This window comes from Rhinoderma darwinii, chromosome 1 (assembly GCF_050947455.1).
Source record: "Rhinoderma darwinii isolate aRhiDar2 chromosome 1, aRhiDar2.hap1, whole genome shotgun sequence".
Classification (NCBI taxonomy): domain Eukaryota; kingdom Metazoa; phylum Chordata; class Amphibia; order Anura; family Rhinodermatidae; genus Rhinoderma; species Rhinoderma darwinii.
Genome location: NC_134687.1, coordinates 519180290 through 519206448, shown reverse-complemented (window position 1 = coordinate 519206448; position 26159 = coordinate 519180290). Strand labels below are relative to the sequence as shown.

The following is a 26159-nucleotide window of genomic DNA, read 5'->3' as shown; positions in this document are numbered from 1 at the left end:
TTTTACCGGAGTTGTGATTTTTGTGGTGCAATCGGAGATTTAAGCCGTAAAAATCACATCTGCTATTTGTTGCAAATTTTACCTCCCCATTGAATTCAATGGGAAAAACCCGCAACAGAAAACCAACGATTCCACAGCATAAATCGACCTGCTGCAGATTAAAAGAACGAACCGCAGATCAATTAATGAACGTTTTTACGGCTGATTTTTTTGCACAGAGTATGAGAGTTGTTCAAATCCTATCCATTCTACTGCTACTGTATCACACTGCGAATTTTCCTGCAATTAAATAAGTTGCCGAAAAGCTGCAGTATTTACGTGTGGTCATACCTACATGCTATGTGTGAATAAACCCGTGACATGTGCGGTTTTGCATACCCTATTAGAAGAAAAATAGGAAAAAGCGAAGGGGTATATTTTAATATGGAAATTTGCAGTCCTTATCCTTATCCTGAGCTCTAGCAGAATGCTGCAAGAAGCAGGAGTTTATATCGCTTTCCGTTATCAGCATCTCATGTAGCTGTCCTAAAGTTTCCTTGTTTTCTTTAGTTATGGTACAGCCCGTCTCCCCCTCCAATGATGGTGCAGTCCGAAACGAGTAGTACAAGATCAGCGCACTCGACTTCCTCTTTTTAGCTGCGGACGAGATGACGGTTGGTTGTGTGAGGGCGCGCGGAGGACTAGAACACATGGTCTGGAAATGGCGCCGAATGAAGGAGATGTGACGAGTCTGTCTACAGACGTAGGATGAGCTCTCAGGCGCTCGCAGCCGCAGCGCTCCCCTACCGACATGCGGCAGCGCTTGTTGTGTCATCGTCGTCCCATCGGGTAAGGCCTGGCGGAGGCACGGGGTTGGACAGGGCGATGGTATTGTGCACAACCGTTCGCGGGATCTGCTTCTACTTCTAAATACAATACGGCCGTGTGAATTTCGCCTCACCCAGGGGATACATAGTCACAACGTGGTTACAATTAGTCTCTATGGGGACGGAGGCCATTTTTATCGCATGGCCTACAGTGCTGGCTCACTGTCTACTTACCCATGTAGAAGCCACCTCTGATGTCCTGCCATAAGGCTTTGTGGCCATCCCGAAAATATCTGGAAGTTTCTTTGGTCGTCATTGGGCTTTATTCACATGTGTTGTCGCATCTGTTTTAGTGGCTCTGTTGAAATAAAACCCGTAAGACTTCGTTCACATCTGCGCTAGGGCTCTGTTCCGTTGGATCTGATCCCTGACAGACCTGAACGGAAACCATAGGTTTCCATTGCCATAGATTTCAATGGTGATGGATCCGGTGCCAATGGCTTCCGTTCTACAAGGGTTCTGTTTTGATGGAATCAACAGCGTAGTCGACTATGGTATTGATTCTGTCAAAATGATAGAATCCTTGCAGAACGGAGACAAACGAAAGCCATTGGCATCGGATCTGTTAACATTGAAATCAATTGGTGATGGAAACGGAAACCTATGGTTGGTCTGTCAGGGCTTCATTCGCTCTGTCGGATTGGAGCCTAAAACGTTTGTTTTTGATGGATCCGTTTACTGGGTCTGCGGAAAAACACTTTCTTTCAGTTTGATTTTGTCGCAAGTTATGATCTGTTTTCATCTTTGCATCCTTGTTTTCACTTTTAGGCTTTCTTCACCTCGGTGTCAGAGGAACCCATGAATGGAACCCTCACTGAAACAAATGGAAATCATGGGTTTCCATTTGCATAACCATTGACTTCAATGGTGACGGATCTGGTGCAAATGTTTTCCGGTTGACTTTGGTACTCCGTCAAAATGCTGGAACCTTTGCAAATCGGGGACAAACTGAAACCATTAGCAAAGTATCTGTCACCCTTGAAATCAATGGTGATGCAAACTGAATCTATGGTTAACGTTTTACTTTCCATTCAGGGGTTCCCCCAACGGAAAGCTCAGAAGGCTCCCCTTAACAGAGACAATGCTGACATGAACAGGCCCTAACTGAGCACATCTGATGCAAAAACAAAACCCATTGAAAGGTGTTTTTTTTGATGAAAATGTTGACTTCCGTTCTTGTGGTCCTCTGATGGATACGCTAGAACAGAAGCCACAATGCAGATGTGAACGCAGCCTTAAAGGGTTCTGATCTAGTTTTCCTTTTTTCGGCTATTTAATAATCTGCGTTGTTTATTTCTGCTAGGTCAGTTTGCAGTGGCGTGCCGGATCCATGAGTCTCATTGTGTAAGAAGAGCTGCACATATCTAGGTGCCTAATGATGTCCAACAGAGAAATAAAGGGTCAGTTCTTCCCTGCTATCAAACTGTGTAGGACCGATTACTGTAGTGTTGCCCAGTTGAAGTGTAGCTAAACGTTTGGCAAACTTCTGACATGTCAGAAGTTTGGATTGGTGGGGGTCGGAGCACTGAGACTCGCTAATCTCTGGATCGAAGCAGCTGAAGCACTCGTGTAAACGCTCAGCCGCTTCGTGTCAGTTCAGCTATTTCCGGAAATAAATGTATCTGTGTACGGACTCGATAGAAAGTCTATGACCTCTTACTCAGCTTTCCGGAAAAAGCCGAACAGACGCGAAACAGCTGAGTGCACAGACGAGCACTTCGGCTGCTTCGTTCTAGAGATTGGTGGGGGTCTCAGTGCTCGGACCTCCACCAATCCAAACTTCTGACATGTTAGAAGCTTGTCAAATGTTTAGCTTTACTTTAAATCAATACTTCTGCTCTTGTATTAAGGAGTACCACTTGCCTTTTGTGTTGCCCATTTTCTATAGGAGTGGTGAATGGGGTGTCAGAAAAGGCAAACAAAAACCCCATCATGGCCTGCTGCAACTTGAGATGGTCACCTTCTTGGGTGTTTGGCTATGCTGGAATAATTCTGAGTGCACATGCTCACTTGGACTCATTTTTTATTTATTTAACCCCTTAGTGACCAGCCCATTTTAGGCCTTAATGACCAAGCTATTTTATTCGTTTTTCTATAGTCGCATTCAAAGAGCTATAACGTTTTTATTTTTTCGTCTACATAGCTGTATGAGGACTTGTTTTTTGCGGGATTAGTTGTGCTTTTTAATGGCACCATTTTTGGGTACATATAATTTTTATATTAACTTTTATTAACCTTTTTGGGGGGGATTATAAAAAAAAACTGAAATTCCGCCATTGTTCTATGCGTTTTTAAATTGATGTCGTTCACTGTGCGACGTAATTAACATGTTACCTTTATTCTATGGGTCGGTACGATTACGGCGATACCACATATGTAGAGGTTTTTTTATGTTTTACGACTTTTGCACAATAAAAACACTTTTGAACTAAAATTATTTGTTTTTGCATCGTCGCTTTCCAAGAGCCGTAATTTTTTTATTTTTCCATCAATGTAGTGATTTTTTGGGCTTGTTTTCTGCGGGACAAGACGTAGTTTTGAATGGTACTGTTTTGGGGTACATGGGACTTATTGATTCATTTTTATTATGACTTTTTTGGGGGGCAATGGAAAAAAATTGCAATTTTGCCATAGTTTTTGGCGTTTTTTTTTTTTACGGTGTTCACTTTGCGGTTTAAATTACATATTAACTTTATTAATGGAGTCATTACGGTCGCGGCGATACCACATATGTGTACTTTTTTTTTTTTTTTACACTTTTACTAAATAAAACCACTTTTTATGGAAAAAAATGGTTTTATTTATTTTTTTACTGTACTTTTTATTAATAATCTTTATTTCACTTTGATGACTGATTTTATTAGTCCCACTAGGGGACTTTACTGTGCGATCTTCCGATCGCTGCTATAATGCTTTGGTATACTTCGTATACCAGAGCATTATTGCCTGTCAGTGTAAATCTGACAGGCAATCTGTTAGGACGTGCCTCCGGCGCGTCCTAACAGGCATATGTCCAGGGCAGACCTGGGGGCTTTTATCAGTCCCCCGGCTGCCATGACACCCCATCGGAGACCCGCGATTGCATTCGCGGGCCGCCGATGGGTGAGAGAGGGAGCGCACTCCCTCTGTAAACAAAGTTAAATGCCGCGGTCGCTATTGACGGCGGCATTTAACGGGTTAAACGGCCGCGATCGAAGTAAACTTCGATCGCGGGCGTTGGAGCAGGAGCTCAGCTGTCATCAGACAGCAGAGCCCCGGCACCAGCCTGCACGGGAGACCCGTGCAGGACTTAGACTAGGCTGACGTGAAAAGGCGTCAGCCTAGCCTAAAGCCCAGTAGTGAATGACGTTAAAAGGCGTATTAGTGGTCACTAAGGGGTTAAATATATAACAAAGGGTGTTTGTAAACATGCTGTGTACAGGTGATTGAAGGCGAGAGCCACATTCTGCTTGCTTCCCAGCACTGGATGGTCACCAGGCGTCCATTGATTTCTGTAGGTGCTCTAGCAATAAGGGGATATTCCCATCGAGTATTTCTAGCATATTCCACAAATAGCATTTACAGTAAGTTCACACTACCGTTACTATAAGTTTACCTCTTCTGTCCGAGGAAGAGAGGATCGATACATTAAACGCAAAGCAACTTTTGTTAGAATTACCATTGAAATCCATTGTATTTCTAATGGAACTGTTTCTTTCCGTTTACTGTATCGATCCTCTCTTCCTCTAACGGAGAAGTAAACTTATAGTAATGCTAGTGTGACAGAAGCCTAAGAGGTGAGGGTCACATCTCTGACCTTCACTTGTGTGACCGGGTGCACTGCTCCCACTACTCAGTCTTCTTTGGCGACTTCTGCACGTGAGTGTGGCCACCTCTTTATTGAAGACTATGCGTCTTCTATTTGACTTGTGGCTGCTTTGCATCAAGAGCCCCATTCTTCAGATGGATGGAGGTCCCAAAGGTGGATATGCTACTAATTGGGAGGTAAAAATCTATCGCATTTTGAAGGTATCTAACCCAAATTACTAGTTTATGAAGTAAAAGGAGTTTGGTATTCTCATGGTGATTGTTTACAGGTTCCACATTCAACCCTGATGACAGTAAGGAAGCAGTTCTTGGATATGGAAGGGAAAAATACTGTTTTATAAGGTAAAGAACAAATCTTAAAGGTATTCGCCAGTTGTAAGGAATTGATGGCCATCAACATCTGATTGGGGTCTGGCACCTGCACCAGTCAGCTGTTTTGAAGGGGCTATGTTGCTTATGAGCGCTGCTTCCCCTTAATCACTGAATTGCCAACACGCTTGTAGCGGTGGTTTACAGTATTACAGCCTTGTCACTAACGGTAGAAGCCTAAGACTGTGGACCGCTGCTAGAAGTGTCAGCGATTCATAGTACGATCAGATAAGGAATGAACGGGAAGCTGTACGAGCAACCAAGCCACTTCCTAACAGCTAATCAGCAGGGGTGCCGGTGGTTTGTCCCTCACCGATTACATGTTGATGGCCTCTTGACTGGACAACCCCTTTAATCTGACTGCTTTATCTGCATGCCATTAGGGAAGAGTAATGCTGACGTAGATTCGGCTCTGAACCATGTATGTTGCCCTTATGGAAACGGTCACGTAACTTGTGGTTTCCTTTTTCGACAACTACACACGGCACCTAATGAGTACAACAATGCTAGGGCTTCATGTCATTGTCGTCCTAAAGCCTATTGCACACTATCAATACCCCGGATCTGTTGTCTGTATTTGCAGTCCATTTGTCCTTACACTACAGAAGGGTTTTTGTCTGTATTCACTGAACTGCAAAAACAGCTGGAATCTGTAAACAGTTAGTCCCAAACCCGGAGTAGGTCTCATTATCCTCAAATATGGGCAGTAACATTACATGGCCAGAGTTTGTGGCCCCCGCATGGACCCATTAATTTATATGGCTCCATGCACACAACCGTGATCATCAATCCATGCGCTATCTGAAAAATTGCAGATAAAACACGGACAAAAAGCCACGGTTGTGTGCATTAGGTCTGGGACAACTTGCAAACAACTGATACCACTGCTGAAAATCTGACCATGGTGGTTTCTTCTGCCTCCAATGGCCGCAATTTTTTATATTTTGTCCCGACAGGGAAAAATTCCAAAAGCTGTAATACTGCCTTTTAATTTTGCCACAAAGGCAAGGAATAGTTGAGCATGTCAAATTTCCCACTACAATCTGATAGAATTCTGCTATCTGAATTTTTTTTATTGCTGCCATTTCAGGAGCCACCTTTTTAGAGTCCTTTTTTATATGTTTTCAAATTATACAATTGTACTGAAGTTAAGAAATGTTACTTGCCTTTGTGTTACCCATTTATTTTATTAAATAATGAATGTGGTGTCAAACAAGGCATACAGTAATTTCCTTGCCCCTTATAGTGCCCTGAAGATCTTATTTCATGGGTACTGGGTTGCACGGGAACAGTGAATTGTATTCTAGTTTTGTACTTCTATGAAAACATGGTCATTAAATATTCATTGTCACCTTGTAAATATCTGACACTGTTCTTGTTTTGCCCTAATTCAAGTCTTTTCGCCGTGTGCTGGACTTTACATGAAAACATGGCCTTTTGATATTTTTGTTAAATGTCAGAAATTGCTTCTAAAGTTCTAAGCCTTGTAACGTCCTAGAAAAATAAAAGGATATTCAAAAAAATTATGCAAACATAAAGTAGACATATGGGAAATGTTAACTAGTAACTATTGTGTGGTATTACTATCTGTTTTACAAGCAGATATGTTTAAATTTAAAAAAATGCTAAATTTTGCAATGTTTCTCCAATGTGAATTTTTTCACATAAATATTGAATTTATCGACAATTTTTTCACTGCATAAAGTACAATGTCACGAGAAAATAATCTCAGAATCGCTTGGCTAGGTTAAAGCATTCCCAAGTTATTACCACAAAGCAAGATGTCAAATTTGAGGAATCTGTCCACCAGGCCAAAACAGGCTCAGTCCTAAAGGGGTTAACGGCATTCCAAACAAAGTGCACAAAGACCTACCTTATATTCTTTCTGCCAGTTGCACTTTATATGTTTATCCTTTCATTTATATGCCACTCACTTTCAGGGCCTGTAGATTTTTCCTACAGCTTTTTTTCCTAGTATCTCTCCTGTCAACCAGCACTGTACATATTTTTTACTGCCATCTCCCTTGTCACTTGCATTGAATGAACCAATTATAATGCAACATGAGCCAAGTGTGTGGTACAGAACTTGCAGGTCATGTATCCTGTTTCCCCAAGCAGAGCTTCATTGACCCTTTAGACATATTAAAGGGAATGTGTTGCCAGAAAAACATGTTTTTTTTTTTAAAAATTAAACATTTAGTGTGTGGGTGATTAAACATTGTTCAAATTTTTTTTATTTTTTTGCACGAGTCCATGTAATATTATAAATTATTTCTAATTTATAATACTACCCATTTTTGGTCACTAGATGGAGCTGTTCCCAAAATTGCAGCATTGCAACATTGGGTTAAAAGCCCTCGCTCTAGTGAGCTCTCAGCATCCCCCCCTCCTTTATCCTGGCTAGTGCCGGGATAAACGAGGGGTTTGAACGATGTAACCTCCTACACTGTGTGTCGCCATTTTTTGAGCTAACCCACAGTGTAGTAGGTTTACATACAGTAGTAAACACACACAAACACGAACATACATTGAAATCTCTTACCTGCTCCTGCCGCCGCGGCTCCCTCCGGCCCCTCCGCTCCGTTTGCTGCCGCTGGTGCAAGTGCACAAATCCGGAAGTAGTAATATTACTGTCCGGCCGCGACTTCCGGTCCACAGGAAAATGGCGCCGGACGGCGCCAATTTCGAATAGGACTGTGTGGGAGCGGCGCATGCGCAGTTCCCACACAGACGCCGTACACTGCAGTCAATGGGACGGGAGCCGTTCGCAGTCCCTATGGGACTGTGGCTGCCGTATTCCATGTCTGTATGTGTCGTTAATCGACACACACAGAAATGGAACAAAAAATGGCAGCCCCCATAGGGAAGAAAAAGTGTAAAAATAAGAAAAAGTAAAACACAAACACACAAATGAATATAAACGTTTTTAATAAAGCACTAACATCTTTAACATATAAAAAAATAATTTGTGGTGACACTGTTCCTTTAAGGTCTTAGAAGCGGTGATAGTGTGAGTGACTAGATCCTATTCATGATTATATAGCTTGTCCAGGGTTCTCTGGGGAGCCCTAGGGTTAAACATAGGCAGGCGAGGAAAGCAGGATTTAATACATTATTGGTGATATGCCATACTGCGGATGACTATTGAATAAATCTGAAGGTTTTAATAAGCTTTTGTTTTCTTTTTAAAGTGTGGACATCTACGTGGCCAGCTTGAGAATATGAACTTTGTCTGAATACAGAATGGAGGAGGCAAAAGATCTGCATCATATTCCCTTCAGACTAATATGTTGTCTTATGATTACAATAAATTGATTTAAACTGTAATTGGATGTTTTCTTTAATAGCATGGAATGATAAGAACACAATGGGGGTATTTGGAGACTGGCTTTTTATTTGCTAGTCTTAGGCCTCATTCACACGGCAGGGTTTCCTGGCCGGGTGCCGGCCGTTCATAAATCGGCCGGCACCCGGCTGCATTAGGAATAATAGACCCCTAATGGGGCTATTCAGACAACCGATTTTTTTGACGGCCGGGAAATCCGGCCGTCAAAAAATAGGACATGCTCTATCTTCGCCCGGGTACCCGGCTCCCATAGAAGTCTATGGGGCCGGGTTTTACACGGACATCACCGGAATGTGTTCCGAGTGATGGCCGGGTTACCCGGCGCTTGCGCTCTTATCTCCTCACAGCGCAGAGTGCATAGGAGGAGGAGTTGATGCCATTCTGACGAATGGCATCGCTGTACACTGTGTGGCAGGGCCGGGGTGTACAGCAGGTGGAAGGGAGCGCTGCGCTGGTTCCCTTCCCCTGCTTGAAAAGCACCCTGGCCCGGCGACACCTTCGATGGCGCCGCTAGCAGCTGCGGCTGCTACTACCGTAGCGACGCCACTATAGCAGAGCAGGGAGGTATCTCCCCGCTCTGCTATGTGCTAGCCACACTTTAGCTCCTTGAAGGAGCGGAATCCCCGTGTTTTCGGGGATTCCGCTCCTGGACAGAGCGCTTGATGTCTCTGTCCATATCTGGGCAGTGACCTCAGGGGAAACTCCTGAAGCGGAATCCCCGAACACATGGGGATTCCCCTTCAGGAGTTGCCGCTGATGTCAATGTCCGGATCGGCCCGGCACGGATGCAAAACTATGCAAACCGGCCGGGCAGAATGGCCGATTTTACCGGCCAGCACTCGGGCTCGGGAACGACCCTTTCGTGTGAATCCTGCCTTTGGCTTTGTTCACATCTGTGTCAGGGTTCAGTTCATGGGTTCCATCTGAGCTTTCCATCAGGGGAACCCATGAACGGAAACAATGTTTTTTTTTTTTTTGTTAGGGTTCCGTTCATGGCTTTCCCTGATGGAAAGCTCAGATGGAACCCATGAACTGAACCCTGACACATGTGAAAGTAGCCTTAATGAATTGGGTGCATTTTACTCAACACCCCTTTTGATTAAGAGGCATGAACCTGTCTGCACCAGAAAGTCAAATCTACTCTAGTTATTTAGAGCGTAAATTAAAAGCCGCAGCTCCTTTTTAACCCCTTAATGACCGCCGATACGTCTTTTTACGGCGGTCATTAGTGGGCTTTATTCTAGAGCGCCGCCAAACTACGTCGCTGCATTAGAATAAAGTAAACAGAGCAGGGAGCCGTGAAATCTCCCTGCCGTCAGCTGCCAGAAGCGGCTGGGGGGCGTCCCTGCTCTGCCGGGTGAGATCGATATTAGTATCGATCTCACCTGTTTAACCCTTCAGATGCGGTGCACAATAGCGAGCACCGCATCTGAATGGTTTTGGAGAGAGGGAGGGAGCTCCCTCTCATCTCACTGACACCCGGCGATAAAATCGCCGAGTGTCTGTCTTCTATGGCAGCCGGGGGTCTAATAAAGACCCCCAGGTCTGCCTGCAGCGAATGCCTGCTAGATCATGCCGCAGGCATGACCTAGCAGATGCCTGTCCGTTTTAAACGGACAGGCAGTAATACACTGCAATACAAAAGTATTGCAGTGTATTACAATAGCGATCGGAGGATAGGGAAGTACCCTAGTGGGACTAGTAAAGTAAAAAAAGTTTAATAAAGTTAATTTAAAAAAAAGTGAAAAAAAAAAATGAAAAACCCAGCTTTTCCCCTTACAAAATGCTTTACTATTAAAAAAAACTACAATAAAGCAAAAAAGTTACACATATTTGGTATCGCCGCGTCCGTAACGACCCCGACTATAAAGCTGTTACATTATTTAACCCGCACTGTGAACGCCGTAAAAAATAAAATAAAAAACAATGGAAAAATTGCTGTTTTCTGTTAATCCTGACTTAAAAAAAATGTGATAGAAAGTGATCAAAAAGTCGCATCTACTCTCAAATGGTACCAATAAAAACTGCAAGTCGTCCCGCAAAAAACAAGACCTTATACAGCTATGCCGACGCAAAAATAAAAAAGTTACAGCTCTTCGAATGTGACAATGGAAAAATCTAAAAAATGGCTTGGACATTAGGGCCCAGAATGCCAGCAGGGGGAAGGGGTTAAAAGTGCAGTGAATTCAAGCTCAGGAGTAGTGTTTGCCAAATTCTACCCGTTCGTTTGCTTAAAGGGGTTGTCCAGGTTAACTGGTTGCCGACAGGACGAGTATGCTGGTCCTGAGCGGCAAGCACTTTGCGCATTAGGACGAGCATACTCGTCCTGTGACAGCCGTCCCTGCGCGCGATTGAGAGCGGGACAATGACTAATACACAGCCACGGCCCCGCTCTAACAGCGGAGAGAAGAGAAACATCTCTCCGCTGTTAACCCTTTGAACGCCGCGATGACAGCTGATCGCAGCGTTCAAGGAGAGGGGACTGCACATTGATCGTCACAGAAAATAACTGATGCGATCAAAGCCCATAACTCATATGGCCAGACAGCCCAGGGTCCAGTGAAGGACCCCAGGGCTGTCTGAACATATTTCCTGTTAGGGCATACTGAGATATGCCCTAACAACTGCCTGTGTACGATCAGTAACAGGCTAATGTACTAGCATATAGATCTGCCAGTGCATTAGTTACAAAATAAAAATCAAAATGATAAATCCCTTTATGGGATTACAAAAAAGTTAAATGAATGTAAAAAAAAATATAATGGTAAATAAGTAAATAAAATACACATTTTTTTATAATCAACTTTTTAAAATATAAGTCCCAAAACATGAAATAATATAGACATATTTGGTATCGCCACGACCGTAACAACCTGTACTACAAATGTATACCATTTATTATGATCGGTGTATGGTGTAAAAAAAAAACATTAAAACTGCTGCACTGCTTTTTTCTGCATTTTAATCCAATGAAAAATTTATAGAAATTAAACTATTATGTACGTACCATTTTTTGGTACAAATACATTAAGTACAACTCGTCCCGCAAAAAACAAATACTCATAACTACGTCGTACAAAAAATAAAAGCGTTATGAGCGTCGGGATGCAAAGAGGGAAATGTAAAAAAAATTTGCTCTGTCCTCAAGGCTAAAATTGGCCGTGTCCTTAAATAGGCTCTGTCACCAGATTTTGCAACCCCTATCTGCTATTGCAGCAGATAGGCGCTGCAATGTAGATTACAGTAACGTTTTTATTTTTTAAAAAACGAGCATTTTTGGCCAAGTTATGACCATTTTTGTAGTTATGCAAATGAGGCTTGCAAAAGTCCAAGTGGGTGTGTTTAAAAGTAAAAGTCCAAGTGGGTGTGTATTAGGTGCGTACATCGGGGCGTTTTTAATACTTTTACTAGCTGGGCGTTCTGAAGAGAAGTAACATCCTCTTCTCTTCAGAACGCCCAGCTTCTGACAGTGCAGATCTGTGACGTCACTCACAGGTCCTGCATCGTGACGGCCACATCGGCACCAGAGGCTACAGTTGATTCTGCAGCAGCATCAGCGTTTGCAGGTAAGTTAGCTTCGGTTGTCGGGGTTCGCTAATCGCAAAGACACTCCGTTTGGATGTTCGGAAACAGAAAAGCACGTGGTGCTTTTCTGTTTACATTCATCCTTTTGACAGCTGTTGCGCAAACACGCAGTTCGCACGGAAGTGCTTCCGTGCGACATGCGTGGTTTTCACGCACCCATTGACTTCAATGGGTGCGTGATGCGTTGAAAACGCTGAATCAACGGACATGTCGTGAGTTTTTGGCAACGGAGCAACGCTGCGCAAAAAACGCTGCCATGTCTGCACGGCCCCATTGACAAATATAGCTATGGGCAACGTTCGTCTGAATAAGCCCCAATAGAAACTACAGTTTGCCTCGCAAAAAAATAAACACTCGTACTGCTCATTTGATGGAAAAACAAGTTATGGCTACACCAAACAAATTGTATTCTTAAATATTTTCTCTTGTGAAAGTAGTTAAACATAAAAAAAAATAATCTAAATCTGGTTTCACCAGTCATATTGATCTGTAGAATAGTTAACGTGTCCTTTTTACCAAACGCTGGAGGAATTGCGGTTTGTTTATTTTTCCACCCCACAAGGACTTTAATTTTTATTTTTTCCCCCAATTTCCCAGCGCATTAAATAGTGCAGAGAACTACAACTTGTGCCGCAAACTGCTATATCGACAGCAAAATAAAGTTATGGCTTTTGACGGGTAGGAAGGAAAAAGCAAAAATATAAATCAGAAAAATTGCTGCAATGGGAAGGGGTTAAGAGTATCACATTTGTCACGATTTATTTTCCCCTGAACTTGCTGCAGATTTAACCCCTATAAGGGGAAATCCCCTTCAAAATTTGAATGTAACACAGCTGTGAGCAAATGGTGTTGGTCAGAGCACAGAGCTGCAAACCAGAGCTGAACACAACCTTTGTGGCTGCGCTACATCTATGGCCCCATGCACACTAACGTATTTTTACCCTTTCACCTATGACAGCACCCCTGGAGGGACGTCCCATCCGCTGGACAGGAAACCTGAGGATATAAAAATGGACACACCTCTCCATACACCGTCCGGTTTCCTGTCCTCCGGATGGAAGGATTGTCCTGAGGAAAAGCACTTCTTCAGGGGTTGCAGACCCCCTAGCAAGGTCTCACCTTATTCCACTAGGGGTGCTCTGAAAGGTATAAGTCTCCTTTGGAGGGAGCAACCGTGAGTCTGGTACAGGTACTCCCTCCTCTCTCGGTCCATCGCCTCCCTCCTGCTGCAGCAAAAGGAGGTGGTTTAAGGCCCACACTGTGGGCCTTCCTCTGGTGGGGAGCGGATTTCCGGGGTCCCGTTCGGTTCTGCCGGACCATGCCCAGCGTTGGCGGCTTTCCGGCGCTCTCACTGGCACTTCCGGTGGCCGCGATGCGTCTTTTCCGGGGCAGTGATGCATCTAACATTCCAGGGGGCGGTGTTCCGGCGACCCACGTGGGAGGAGGGGCTCCAGCGTCAGGAGCCGAGGGCCTCCCAGCCAATCCATGGCCTATTTAGGCCAGAAACAGCAGGAGCTTCGGTCTGCAGTCTTCTTCCTCCATTATGGAAGCGCCAGGACGCACTGACCGCTCGGATGCCAAGTCCTCCAGTCTGGTAGTTGAGGACGCCAGGAATATGGGGTAAGATTTTTAAAAAAAACCTCTTCCTTACCTAATACTGTTCCCTTTCTCTTGTACATATGTTTAGGCCAGGGATTGTCCTAGGAAAAAACAGGATAAGGCCCATAACAAGGAATGTGCGATATGTAAAAAGAAACTCGCATTATCCTATAACAAAAGGCTCTGTTAGAAATGTTTAGACAACATCATCTCAGAAGAGTCTACAAACTTAGCCACAAGTATCAAGGATATTGTAAGGGCTGAAGTTAGGAACTCACTAAAGTCCCTTAAAAGGAAAAGAGATCCTCCGCCCGCCTCTTCTAGCCGGATGGATTCTGATTCCTCAGCTGAAGAGCATATCCATCTAGGTGAAGAAGGGGAGTACAGCTCCTTTGATTCCTCAGGTGAGGATGAGGGTATGTTCACACGGCCAAATTTCAGACATATACGAGGTGTATTTTGCCTCGTTTTACGTCTGGAAATACGTCTCAAATACGTCGGCAAACATCTGCCCATTCATTTGAATGGGTTTGCCGACGTACTGTGCAGACGACCTGTTATTTACGCGTCGTCGTTTGACAGCTGTCAAACGACGACGCGTAAAAATACAGCCTCGTCAAAAGAAGTGCAGGACACTTCTTTGGACGTTTTTGGAGCTGTTTTCTCATAGACTCCAATGAAAACAGCTCCAAAAAGGGACGTAAAAAACGCAGCGAAAAAAGCGAGTTGGTAAAAAAACGTCTGAAAAGCAGGGTCTGTTTTCCCTTGAAAACAGCTCTGGATTTTCAGACGTTTTTGTTGACTACGTGTGCACATACCCTGAGGGAGAAAGGAATCTGATCCCAACTGAGGACATAGACCTACTCCTAAGGGTATGTGCACACGATGAGAGGCTTTTACGTCTGAAAAGACAGACTGTTTTCAGGAGAAAACAGCTGCCTCGTTTCAGACGTAAAAGCTCCTCGTAATATGCGAGGCGTCTTTGACGTTTGTAATCTTGAGCTGCTCTTCATTGACTTCAATGAAGAACGGCTCAAATTACGTTGCAAAGAAGTGCCCTGCACTTCTTTGCCGAGGCAGTCAATTTACGCGTCGTCGTTTGACAGCTGTCAAACGACGACGCGTAAATGACAGGTCGTCGTTTGACAGCTGTCAAACGACGACGCGTAAATGACAGGTCGTCTGCACAGTACGTCGGCAAACCCATTCAAATGAATGGGCAGATGTTTGCCGACGTATTGTAGCCCTATTTTCAGACGTAAAACGAGGCATAATACGCCTCGTTTACGCCTGAAAATAGGTCGTGTGAACCCAGCCTAAGGACAGTTAGGGCGACTATGAATATAGATGATCCTAAAGAACCTCGGTCCGTACAGGACATAATGTTTCAAGGCCTAGGCCCTAAGAAGAATAGAACCTTTCCTATCCATAGAAACATATCTAATCTCATTAAAAAAAGAATGTGAAAATCCTGATAGGAAAACAAGTATTCCCAAATTTCTCAAAAGAAAGTATCCGTTTGAGGACGAGGCATGCAAGGACTGGGACAACATCCCTAGACTTGACGCTCCAGTAGCCAGGATTTCAAGGAAACACTCCCTTCCCTTTGAAGATCTAGGCCCCTTGTCTGACCCTATGGAGAGGAAGGCCGACTTCTATCTTAAAAAGACCTGGGAAGCCTCTTCGGGGGCTTTTAAACCAGGCATTGCAGCCACTTGTGTGGCTAGATCCCTGAAAATCTGGCTCGCACAATTGGATTTACATTTAAAAGACAAGACCCCCCGGGATCAGATCCTAGCCTCCCTTCCAACACTTTCCAAAGCCGCAGATTTTTTGGCAGACGCCTCAGTAAATGCTGTACGCCTTTCTGCCAGATCAGCGGCCCTGTCAAATTCTGCTAGACGAGCTATCTGGCTAAAAACCTGGAAAGGGGACACCGGATCCAAAGGGAAGCTGTGTGCTATTCCCTGCTCAGGAGATTACCTTTTTGGGACCCCACTTGATGACCTGCTGGAAAAAGCATCAGATAGTAAGAAGGGGTTCCCTGCACAAACAAGGCCATCAAGAGATTCCTTTCGTCCCAAAGGGCATAATAACAAAAGACCTAACCCTAGGGGACAGGACTTTAGACCTTCAAGATTTACTAGGAAGAATAAGTCCTTTCTCTTCAGGCCCCAGAAGGACCCTAAAAATAGGGACAAACAATGATGCCAGAGGACCTACAGTGGGGGGGGGGGGGTCGGCTTTCCCTATTTTTCAAGGATTGGCAAAAGATATCAGCGAATCCTTGGATTCTAGGAATTATAAAAACCAGGTACGTACTAGAGTTCAGATCTCTTCCCCCAGACAGATTTTTTTTTTCCCCACAAGGGCCCTAGGGAGCCCGGACCAACAAAAGATCCTAGAAATAGAAGTTCTGTCACTCATAAAAAAAGGAGTCTTAATCCAAGTTCCAAGCATAGAGACAGGTCAGGGCTTTTATTCCCCTCTCTTCCTTGTGAACAAACCAGGAGGCAAACACAGGATCATTATAAACCTAAAAAAATTAAACCTTTATCTGACCTACAAAAAATTCTGCATGGAGAGCATCGCATCAACTATAAATCTCCTCTCCAGAGATTGTGTGATGGCCTCAATAGACCTAGAGGATGCCTATTATCACGTACCCATATGTCATCATCATCAAAGATACCTAAGGGTAGCAGTGACACTCAATGGGTCTGTAATTCACCTACAATACAGAGCCCTCCCCTTTGGCATCTCAGAAGCCCCAAGGATATTTTCAAAACTGATAGCGGAAATGACCTCTTACATCAGGATGAACGACATTCTCCTGATACCATATCTGGACGATTTCCTGTTGGTTGCAGAAACATCTCAAACCTTGACCCTACAGATACAAATAGTCCGAGATATACTAACAAAATTAGGATGGAACATAAATTTTAAAAAAATCAAATTTAAACCCATCCAAAAGATGTGTATTCTTAGGAACCCTGCTGGACTCCTCCAAGCAGATGTCCTTCCTTCCAGAAGAAAAAAATCGATCCCCTGATAAGCAGGATATCAGAGATCTACCTGAGCCATATAACATCTTTCAGGAAAGCTATGTCAGTCCTGGGCCTCATGACATCATGCATCCCAGCCGTACTATGGGCTCACTTCAGATCCAGGCCACTACAGTGGGACATTTTAAATCAATGGGACAGGAGCAGTCTCTCCTTAGACCAACCCTTACACATCTCTTCCGCAGCAAGGCTGTCCCTCAGATGGTGGTTGAACAGGGAGAACCTCATGAGGGGTATTCCATGGAAGTTTACCCCTACACTCAACATGACCACAGATGCGAGTCCTTGGGGGTGGGGAGCCCATTACGACTAATCTCTTCTTCAGGGTCAGTGGGATCAGCAGACCGCTCAAAGATCCTCCAACTTCAGGGAACTGGCAGCAGTTCTTCAGGCCTTGAAGAGATCCATATATGCAGTCTCAGGTCAGCACTTGAAAATATATTCAGACAACACGACCACAGTATCTTATATAAATCGGCAGGTGGGTACGAGATCAGCCTCGCTGATGGACTTATCCTCACAGATATTTTCTCTGGCAGAACAACACCTATTGACTGCTGTTCATCTGAAGGGAAAGGACAACCAGAATGGTGCCTGAATACAACAGTATTTCAGGAAATCATCCTTAAATGGGGAACCCCATCAATAGACCTATTTGCGTCCAAGGAAAACAGAAAAACCCAGAGATTCTTCTCCCTAAACCCTTTAGACCACCCAACCGCAATAGACGCATTCTCCCAGTGTTGGAGTCAAGAGAGAGGATACGTCTTCCCCCCCTGAACCTCCTCCCAAGAGTAATAAAAAAGGTCAGAGAAGACAGGGCCAGTGTGAAACTAATAGCCCCCTTCTGGCCAAAGAGACCATGGTTCACGTGCTTAAGAAAAATGTTTTCACACTAACCATGGGTTCTCCTAAACATGTCAGACCTTCTATATCAGGGCCCAGTAATACACCCCGCCATTCAGAAACTCCATCTGACAGCCTGGAAACTGAAAGGATAATCCTTAGGCAAAGAGGATTCTCAGAATCGGTCATCTCCACCCTACTAGCCAGTAGAAAACCTGATTACCTCAAAAATATATCTGAGGTCATGGAAGGCATTCTTGAATTTTGCAGGCAGGGATATTAATCCTTTAACCAAACCAGATATTCCCTTAATATTGGATTTCCTCCAAGCAGGATTAAATAAAAACCTTAGGCCTACTACGTTAAAGGTTCAGATTTCTGTTTTAAGTTCCTTCTTCAATTCCAAATTAGCAGAACACCCCTGGATCAAGAGATTCCTAACTGCCGCCTGCAGACTTAAACCCCAGATAAGATCCCCAGTTCCTCCCTGGGACTTAAACCTTGTTCTCCAGGCTATGATAAAACCACCTTTTGAACCAATAGACTCTATCTCCTTGAAAATGCTGACACTCAAAATGACATTTTTGTTAGCCATTACATCAGCCTGTAGAGTGAGTGAGATTCAGGCCCTCTCTGCCTTTCCTCCACATACCCTACTGCTAGATGATAGAGTCATCCTAAAAACCTTACCAGAATTCCTTCCTAAAGTGGTCTCTCACTTTCCCTTAGACCAAGATATTGTCCTTCCCTCTTTTTGTGATTCCCCAAAAAATCTGAGGGAACAACAGTTTAACTGCTTAGATGTAAGAAGGTGCCTAGTCCAGTACCTAAAGATTACCCAGGATCTGAGATCCTCAGAAAACTTGTTTGTCCAGTTTCAGGGTCACAACAAAGGTTCGGCAGCCAGTAAAGCCACTATAGCGAGGTGAATCAAGCAGGCCATACAATTAGCCTACATAAATCAGAAGCTCAAGCCCCCAGAGTTTTTCGGAGCTCACTCCACCAGGGCCGTGTCCACTTCATGGGCAGAGAGAGCAGACGCATCCCTAGACCAAATATGTAAGGCTGCCACATAGAGTTCTCCTCACACCTTCTTTAAACACTACCGATTACAACTGCATACAGCCTCTGACTTGACCTTTGGTAGAAAGGTGCTACAAGCTGTGGTCCCACCCTAAAAAATATTGGTTTCTATTTTAGATCTCCAGGGGTGCTGTCATAGGTGAAAGGGTAAAAGATTGATTACTTACCGGTAATCGTTTTTTCAAGAACCTATGACAGCACCCCGCTGTTACCCTCCCATGGTTCTAGCAAATGATCCTCATAAGCTGGATCGCTAACCTTAAATTTAAGCATTTCCGTAAATATTGTATATATTAAGGTGTGAGGGAATTTCACCAAAAAAACCAAAAACATATAAACTACACTACTACTCATCCTGAGTTCTTCCTAAAGACTGGGTGTGTGGGGAGGTGTGTCCATTTTTATAGCCTCAGGTTTCCTGGCCAGCGGATGGGACATCTCTCCAGGGGTGCTGTCATAGGTTCTTGAAAAACAGATTACCGGTAAGTAATCAATCTTTTTCCTGTCCGTAAATACTGGTGTAAATAAGGGTCCGTTGTCACCCGTATTTACGGACCCGTGCCCGTAAATAAGGGTCTGTAATCACCAGTATTCCACCTGTATTTACGGACCCGGGCTGGAATTGTCACAATCCTGTCCAAACCCCTTAAAAAGGTCACATGATCGCTCAAACGCCATTTTATAGAGCTGTGTGGGATTCCTGTGCTGATGTAGTTTGGGATCTCGGCGGTTTTCATAGCAAGGATGTCAGACGCTCGTGTGGATGATGCTCTGCTGTGCTGGCTTGTCTCGTGGCGATTTGCACAGCGACCTATGCTGGATGAGGAACCGTTGATAAAGAGGAGGTATTGGGTTCACCCCATTGTCTCCCAAAGGGCCATTTCCACACCCTATACAATGACCTGCGGAAGCACCCGGAGAAGTTTCACAACTTCTGCCACATGTCGATCTCCAGCTTTGACAGTCTGTTGTCGGATCTCCGTCCTGGAATCACCTTACAGGACACCAAGTATAACTGTACTTGTCCCCTGTGCCCATTCCCATCATGTCCTGCATAACCGTAGTTGTTCCCTGTGTGAACTGATGTCCTGTCACCCTGTACCAGCAGTACTAATTTTTTTTTGTTCACAGATTCCTGGCAACTCATTTGCATCACTGCATTTAGTTTTTGCTGGGTTGCTCAACCATTTCGCAGATCATTTGTCTGACCTGCAAAGTCATCTGGCAGCGTCTGAGAGCGTCGGTGATGCCACAGCCCAAGGCAGAAGATTGGCTATGGATTGCTGAGGGCTTCTACCAATCTGCACAGTTTCCAAACTGTGTCGGCGCGCTGGATAGGAAACACATTCGTGTGAAGAAGCCGCCTCACTCTGGGTCCCTATATTACAATTACAAACCGTTTTTCTCTGTAGTGCTGTTGGCCTTGGCTGACAGCGACTACCGGTTTGTGATTGTTGATATAGGGGCCTATGGGAGCTCCTCGGATGCTGGCATCTTCAGGGCTTCCGGAATGGGTGAACGTCTTCTGTCCAACCAGCTCGCCATCCTTGAACCTAGACAACTTCCTGCATCTTCAGGACCACCAGCACCATTCGTCATCGTGGCAGATGAAGGTTTTGGGCTATCACCCCATGTGTTGCGGCCATTCCCCTGCCGTGATCTTGATGACCGGAGGCGCATTTTTAATAACCGGCTCACCCGTGCGAGACGGTATGTGGAATGTGCCTTTGGGATTCTGAGCAACAAATGGCGGGTATTCCAGAGCCCCCTTCATTTGGATCCCCAGAATGTGATGCTGGTTATCCAAGCCAGCGTCATTCTGCACAATTTTTCCAGGATTCACGAGTCAGCGCTAGACATTGACCTGGACAATGTACCTGCAAGTTCTTGCATCCCTGTGGACAACACCCTGCATGGAAGACCCGGAACAGCAGGACTGTTAACGCAGGAATTCTATGCGGACTACTTTGTGTCCTCTGCCGGGGCGGTCCCTTGGCAGATAGATACAATCCACGGTGGAACATAGTTGGATATGGGAAGTTGTCATTTTTTAATTGGTTCGGGACTGTTTCTTTTAGTTAGTTGATCCTGGTTGGAGTTATTAGTTAGGGACTCGCAAGCCAATGAGGACCCTTGACGTGGGTTGCGAGCTTATGTATTTCTGCCGCAATATCATTGTGTGTTATGTAAGGTCATGGTTAAAGGCATTGTGTGCAGAAATACATACCAATACCTCATTACAATTCCGATATTTTCACTTTTTCAATAACTAAAAATGCAAACACAATACACAGAGTTCACACTTGACGTTGACGCAGTCTAGATACACACTGCATATATGTCCTGCAGTGGCATTTCTATAGGGGCCGAAGCACATGTCCGAACGCTGTTTTCAAATCATTTGTTCCTGCTCTCTATAAAACTTTTCAATGGCAATATTGGGTAGATTCACAGTTAATTCAGTTTTTTCTGCCTTTCACTTCAAAAGTAGAGAAGCCTGAAATAACTATGATACCTCCCAACATGTATGTTGGCGAAACACACGCAGCTAGAGGAAATGAGGGGAAATAAACGCTCCTACGAGCGCTGCGGCCACTTCCAAACAGAACATAGCTGGGGGACCAGGCATTCGCAACCCGCCATATCAGCTATTATTTAAAGAGCTATTCCCAGGATAGTTGTCGATTCTTAAGAGGCAGGATAACCACTCTTACATCAAACAGTTTGTAATCTGCCTAAAATGTTTAACAAAAAAGGAAAATAATAATTTTTGTTGTTGGTTAAAAATAACACACGTTCACAAATGCATGTTGCTAAAATCCATACCAACATCAAGTGTAATGTGGAAAACTACATACATTTCGCATACAGTACAACTATACATACATTCCACATACAACGTACGTAACCATATATTAATCTGAAATGTATTGAACCTAATAAGCGAAAAAAAACACCGCCAATTTTTTTTAGTGCAACAATTTTTAACCCCTTAATGACCAGCCTATTTTAAACCTTAATGACCAAGCCATTTTTTACATTTTTCCATGGTTGCATTCCAAGAGCTATAACTTTGCGTCGACATAGCTGTATAAGGTCTTGTTTTTTGCGGGACAAGTGAAGGCCTCCAGTACTCTTAGTACGCATCGTAGTTGCCTTTCACAAGGCATCCGTTTCAGATGAAGAGCAGCTATGGCCAAACACGTCCTCCACACTGTCCTCTGCTTGTTGCTGGAAATGGGACAGTGTGGAGGACGTGTTTGGCCATAGTTGCTCTTCATCTGAAACGGATGCCTTGTGAAAGGCAACTACGATGCGTACTAAGAGTACTATGGACGAACTTGGACAAAAACACAAATTTTGACCCTGGGTAGTCAGCGGGTACAATATATATAGTCAAAGAAGGGATGCCTGCAGGCAAACAGAACCCTATTTCCTGACCACCCAATTAATGATAGGAGTTAGATTTAAACTAATGAAGCCCCGTGTACCCCTGAGGACGCTACAAGTTAGCGAAACATGTCGGGGGGGCTCTATTGATTTTAATCCCTGCCTCAGCCGGACTTACTGTCTACATTTAGATAAAGGCATTATTTGCTTTTTGACTGACTGTGTGTTCGCTGACACTCAGCATTCACCTTAGTTATCAGATACTCTGCTGCGTTCCTTCCAGCTGTTCACTCTGACTTCGGCTCTTGGCAGTGAAATATTTTAACCCCTTCCCTCTTTAGCCACTTTTGACCTTCCTGACAGAGCCTCATTTTTCAAATCTGACATGTTTCACTTTATGTGGTAATAACGTTGAAATGCTTTCACCTATCCGGGCGATTCTGAGATTGTTTTCTAGTGACACATTGGACTTTAAGATAGTGGTAAAATTTGGTCGATACATTCAGTATTTAATTGTGAAAAACACGAAAATATAGTGAAAAATTGCAAAAATTAGCATTTTTCTCAATTTAAATGTATCTGCTTGTAAGACAGGCAGTTATACCACACAAAATTGTTGCTAATTAACATCCCCCATATGTCTACTTTAGATTGGCATCGTTTTTTGAACATCCTTTTATTTTTCTATGACCTCACAAGGCTTAGAACTTTAGCAGCAATTTCTCACATTTTCAAGAAAATTTCAAAAGGCTATTTTTACAGGGGCCAGTTCAGTTGTGAAGTGGTTTTGAGGGCCTTATATATTAGAAACCCCCAAAAAGTCACCCCATTTTAAAAACTTCACCCCTCAAAGTATTCAAAACAGCATTTAGAAAATGTCTTAACCCTTTACACATTTCACAGGAATTAAAGCAAAGTAGAGGTGAAATGTACAAATTTCATATTTTTTTGCAGAAATAAATTTTTTATACAATTTTTTTTATAACACAGAAGGTTTTACCAGAGAAATGCAACTCAATATTTGTTGCCCAGTTTCTGCAGTTTTAGGAAATATCCCACATGTGGCCGTAGCGTGCTACTGGACTGAAGCACCGGCCTCAGAAGCAAAGGAGCACCTAGTGGATTTTGGGGCCTTATTTTTGTTAGAATATATTTTAGGCACCATGTCAGGTTTGAAGGGCTCTTGCGGTGCCAAAACAGTGAAAATCCCCCAAAAGTGACCCCATCTGGGAAACTAGACACCTCAAGGAAATTATCTAGGGGTGTAGTGAGCATTTTGACCGCACAGGTTTTTTACAGAAATTATTGGAAGTAGGCCGTGAAAATTAAAATCAACATTTCTTCAAAGAAAATGTAGGTTTAGCGATTTTTTTTCTCATTTCCACAAGGACTAAAGGAGAAAAAGCATCGCAAAATTTGTAAAGCAATTTCTCCCGAGTAAAACACTACCCCACATGTGGTAATAAATGGATATTTGGACACACGGCAGGGCTTAGAAGGGAAAGAGCGCCGTTTGGCTTTTGGAGCTCAAATTTAGCAGGAATGGTTTGAGAGGCCATGTCACATTTACAAAGCCCCTGAGGGGACAAAACAGTGGAAACCCCCCACAAGTGACCCCATTTCGGAAACTACACCCATTGAGGAAATTATCTAGGGGTATAGTGAGCGTTTTGACCCCACAGGTTTTTTGCATAAATTATTGGAAGTAGGCTGTGAAAATGATAATCTAAATTTTTTCAAAGAAAATGTAGGTTTAGCTAATTTATTCTCATTTCCACAAGGACTGAAGGAGAAAAAGCACCGTAAAATTTGTAAAGCAATTTCTCCCGAGTAAAACAATACCCCACATGTGGTAATAAACGGCTGTTTGGACGCACGGCAGGGCTTAGAAGGGAAAGAGCGCCATTTGGCTTTTGGAACTCACATTTAGCAGGAATGGTTTGCGGAGGCCATGTCACATTTACGAGGCCCCTGAGGGGACAAAACAGTGGAAACCCCCCACAAGTGACCCCATTTTGGAGACTACACCCATTGAGGAAATTATCTAGGGGTATAGTGAGCGATTTGACCCCACAGTTTTTTTGCAGAAAATATTGGAAGTAGGCCCTGAAAATAATAATCGACATTTTTTCAAAAAAAATCTAGGTTTAGCTAATTTTTTCTCATTTCCAGAAGGACTGAAGGAGAAAAAGCACCACAAAATTTGTAAAGCAATTTCTCCCGAGTAAAACAATACCCCACATGTGGTAATAAACGGCAGTTTGGACACACGGCAGGGCTTAGAAGGGAAACAGCACTATTTGGCTTTTTGAGATCACATTTAGCAGGAATGGTTTGCGGAGGCCATGTCACATTTGCAAAGCCCCTGAGGGGACAAAACAATGAAAACGCCCAAAAAGGGACTCCATTTAGGAAACTACACCTCTTGAGGAATTAATCTAGGGGTGTAGTAAGCATTTTGACCCCACAGACGTTTCATAGAATTTATTAGAATTAGGCAGTGAAAATAAAAACAGTCCTTTTTCTTCAATAAGACGTAGCTTTAGCGCAAATTTTTTCATTTTCTCAACAAATAAAGGAAAAAAAAGAACCCAAAATTTGTAAAGCAATTTCTCCCGAGTACGGCAATACCCCATATGTGGTCATAAACTGCTGTTTGGGCAAACGGTAGGGCTCAGAAGAAAAGGACCGCCATTTGGAGTGCAGATGTTGCTGGATTGGTTTCTGGGCGCCTGTGGGCCCAAAACAGTGGAAACCCCCCAGAAGTGACCCCATTTTGGAAACGACACCCCTCAATGCATTTACCAAGGGGTGTAGTAAGCATTTTAACCCTGCAGGTGTTTTGTAGAAATTAATGTTCACTCGATGTTGCAGAGTGAAAATGGGATTTTCTTCCATAGATATGCCAATATGTGGTGCCCGGCTTGTGCCACCATAACAAGACAGCCCTCTAATTATTATGCGGTGTTTCCCGGTTTTAGAAACACCCTACATGTGGCCTTAATCTTTTGCCTGGATATATGACAGGGCTCAGGAGTGAAGAGTACCATGCGGAGTGGAGGCCTAATTTGGCGATTTACAAAGTATTGGTTCACAACTGCAGAGGCTCAGATGTGAAATAATAAAAAGAAACCCCTGAGAAGTGACCCCATTATGGAAACTGCACCCCTCAAGGCATTTATTAAGAGGTGTAGTGAGGATTTTCACCCCACAGGTCTTTTCCATAAATGAATGCGCTGTGGATGGTGCAAATTAAAAATTTATATTTTTCCCTAGATATGCCATTCAGTGGCAAATATGTCATGCCAAGCTTATGACACTGGAGACACACACCCCAAAAATTGTTAAAAGGGTTCTCCCGGGTATGACTTCAAACTGAAGAAATGTTCCCCTCGGGCACAACTGCATATTTTTTTATTTCCTGACTTATTGGAGCCATAACTAATTTTATTTTTCATAGACGTAGCGGTATGAGGGCTGGTTTGTTGCGGGATGAGCTGTAGTTATTATTGGTACCATTTTGGGGTACATGTGACTTTTTGATCACCTTTTATCCTATTTTTTGGGATGCCAGGTAAACAAAAAAATGCAATTCTGGCACAGCTTTTTTCGTTTTTTTTATACAGCGTTCACCATGCGTTATAAATTACATGTTAACTTTATTCTGCAGGTCCGTACGATTCTGGCGATACCTAATTTATAGCATTTTTTTATGTTTTGCAACTTTTTTCACAATAAAATTACTTTTGTAAAAAGAATGTATTTTTTTTCTGTCGCCAAGTTGTGAGAACCATAACGTTTTTAATTTTTTTTGTCGAGGTGTATGAGGGCTTGTTTTTTGCGGGACGAGCTATAGTTTTTATAGGTACCATTTTTGGATACGTGCGACTTTTTGATCACTTTTTATTCTAATATTTGTAGGGCAAAGTGACTAAAAAACAGAAACTCTGGTAACGTTTTTTACGTTTTTTTTTACGCTGTTCACCGCGTGCAATAAATAATACAATATTTTGATACCTCAGGTCGTTACGGTCGTGGTGATACCAAATACATATGGTTTATTATTATTTTTCAATAATAAAGGACTTGATAAGAATAAAAGGGGGATTGTGTTTTATTTGATTACTTGAAACTTTTATTGTTTTCAAACTTTTATTTTTTGCACTTTTTTTTGCACTTTTTTATACTTTTTTTACACTT

At 43.4% G+C, this 26159-nt stretch overlaps 1 long non-coding RNA gene and 2 other non-coding genes across 3 annotated transcripts; all 3 read left to right on the top strand.

Annotated features, from left to right (window-relative positions):
- The first annotated feature begins 620 nt into the window (after positions 1-620).
- On the top strand, positions 621-8369 carry LOC142660068 (uncharacterized). Its single transcript, XR_012850403.1, has 4 exons — positions 621-828; positions 2170-2266; positions 4943-5015; positions 8234-8369. It is a non-coding gene; the product is annotated as an uncharacterized LOC142660068 (long non-coding RNA).
- Positions 2727-2858, top strand: LOC142722820 (small nucleolar RNA SNORA13). Its single transcript, XR_012875112.1, has one exon. It is a non-coding gene; the product is annotated as a small nucleolar RNA SNORA13 (small nucleolar RNA).
- LOC142722809 (small nucleolar RNA SNORA13) lies at positions 6206-6336 on the top strand. Its single transcript, XR_012875101.1, has one exon. It is a non-coding gene; the product is annotated as a small nucleolar RNA SNORA13 (small nucleolar RNA).
- Positions 8370-26159: the final 17790 nt, after the last annotated feature.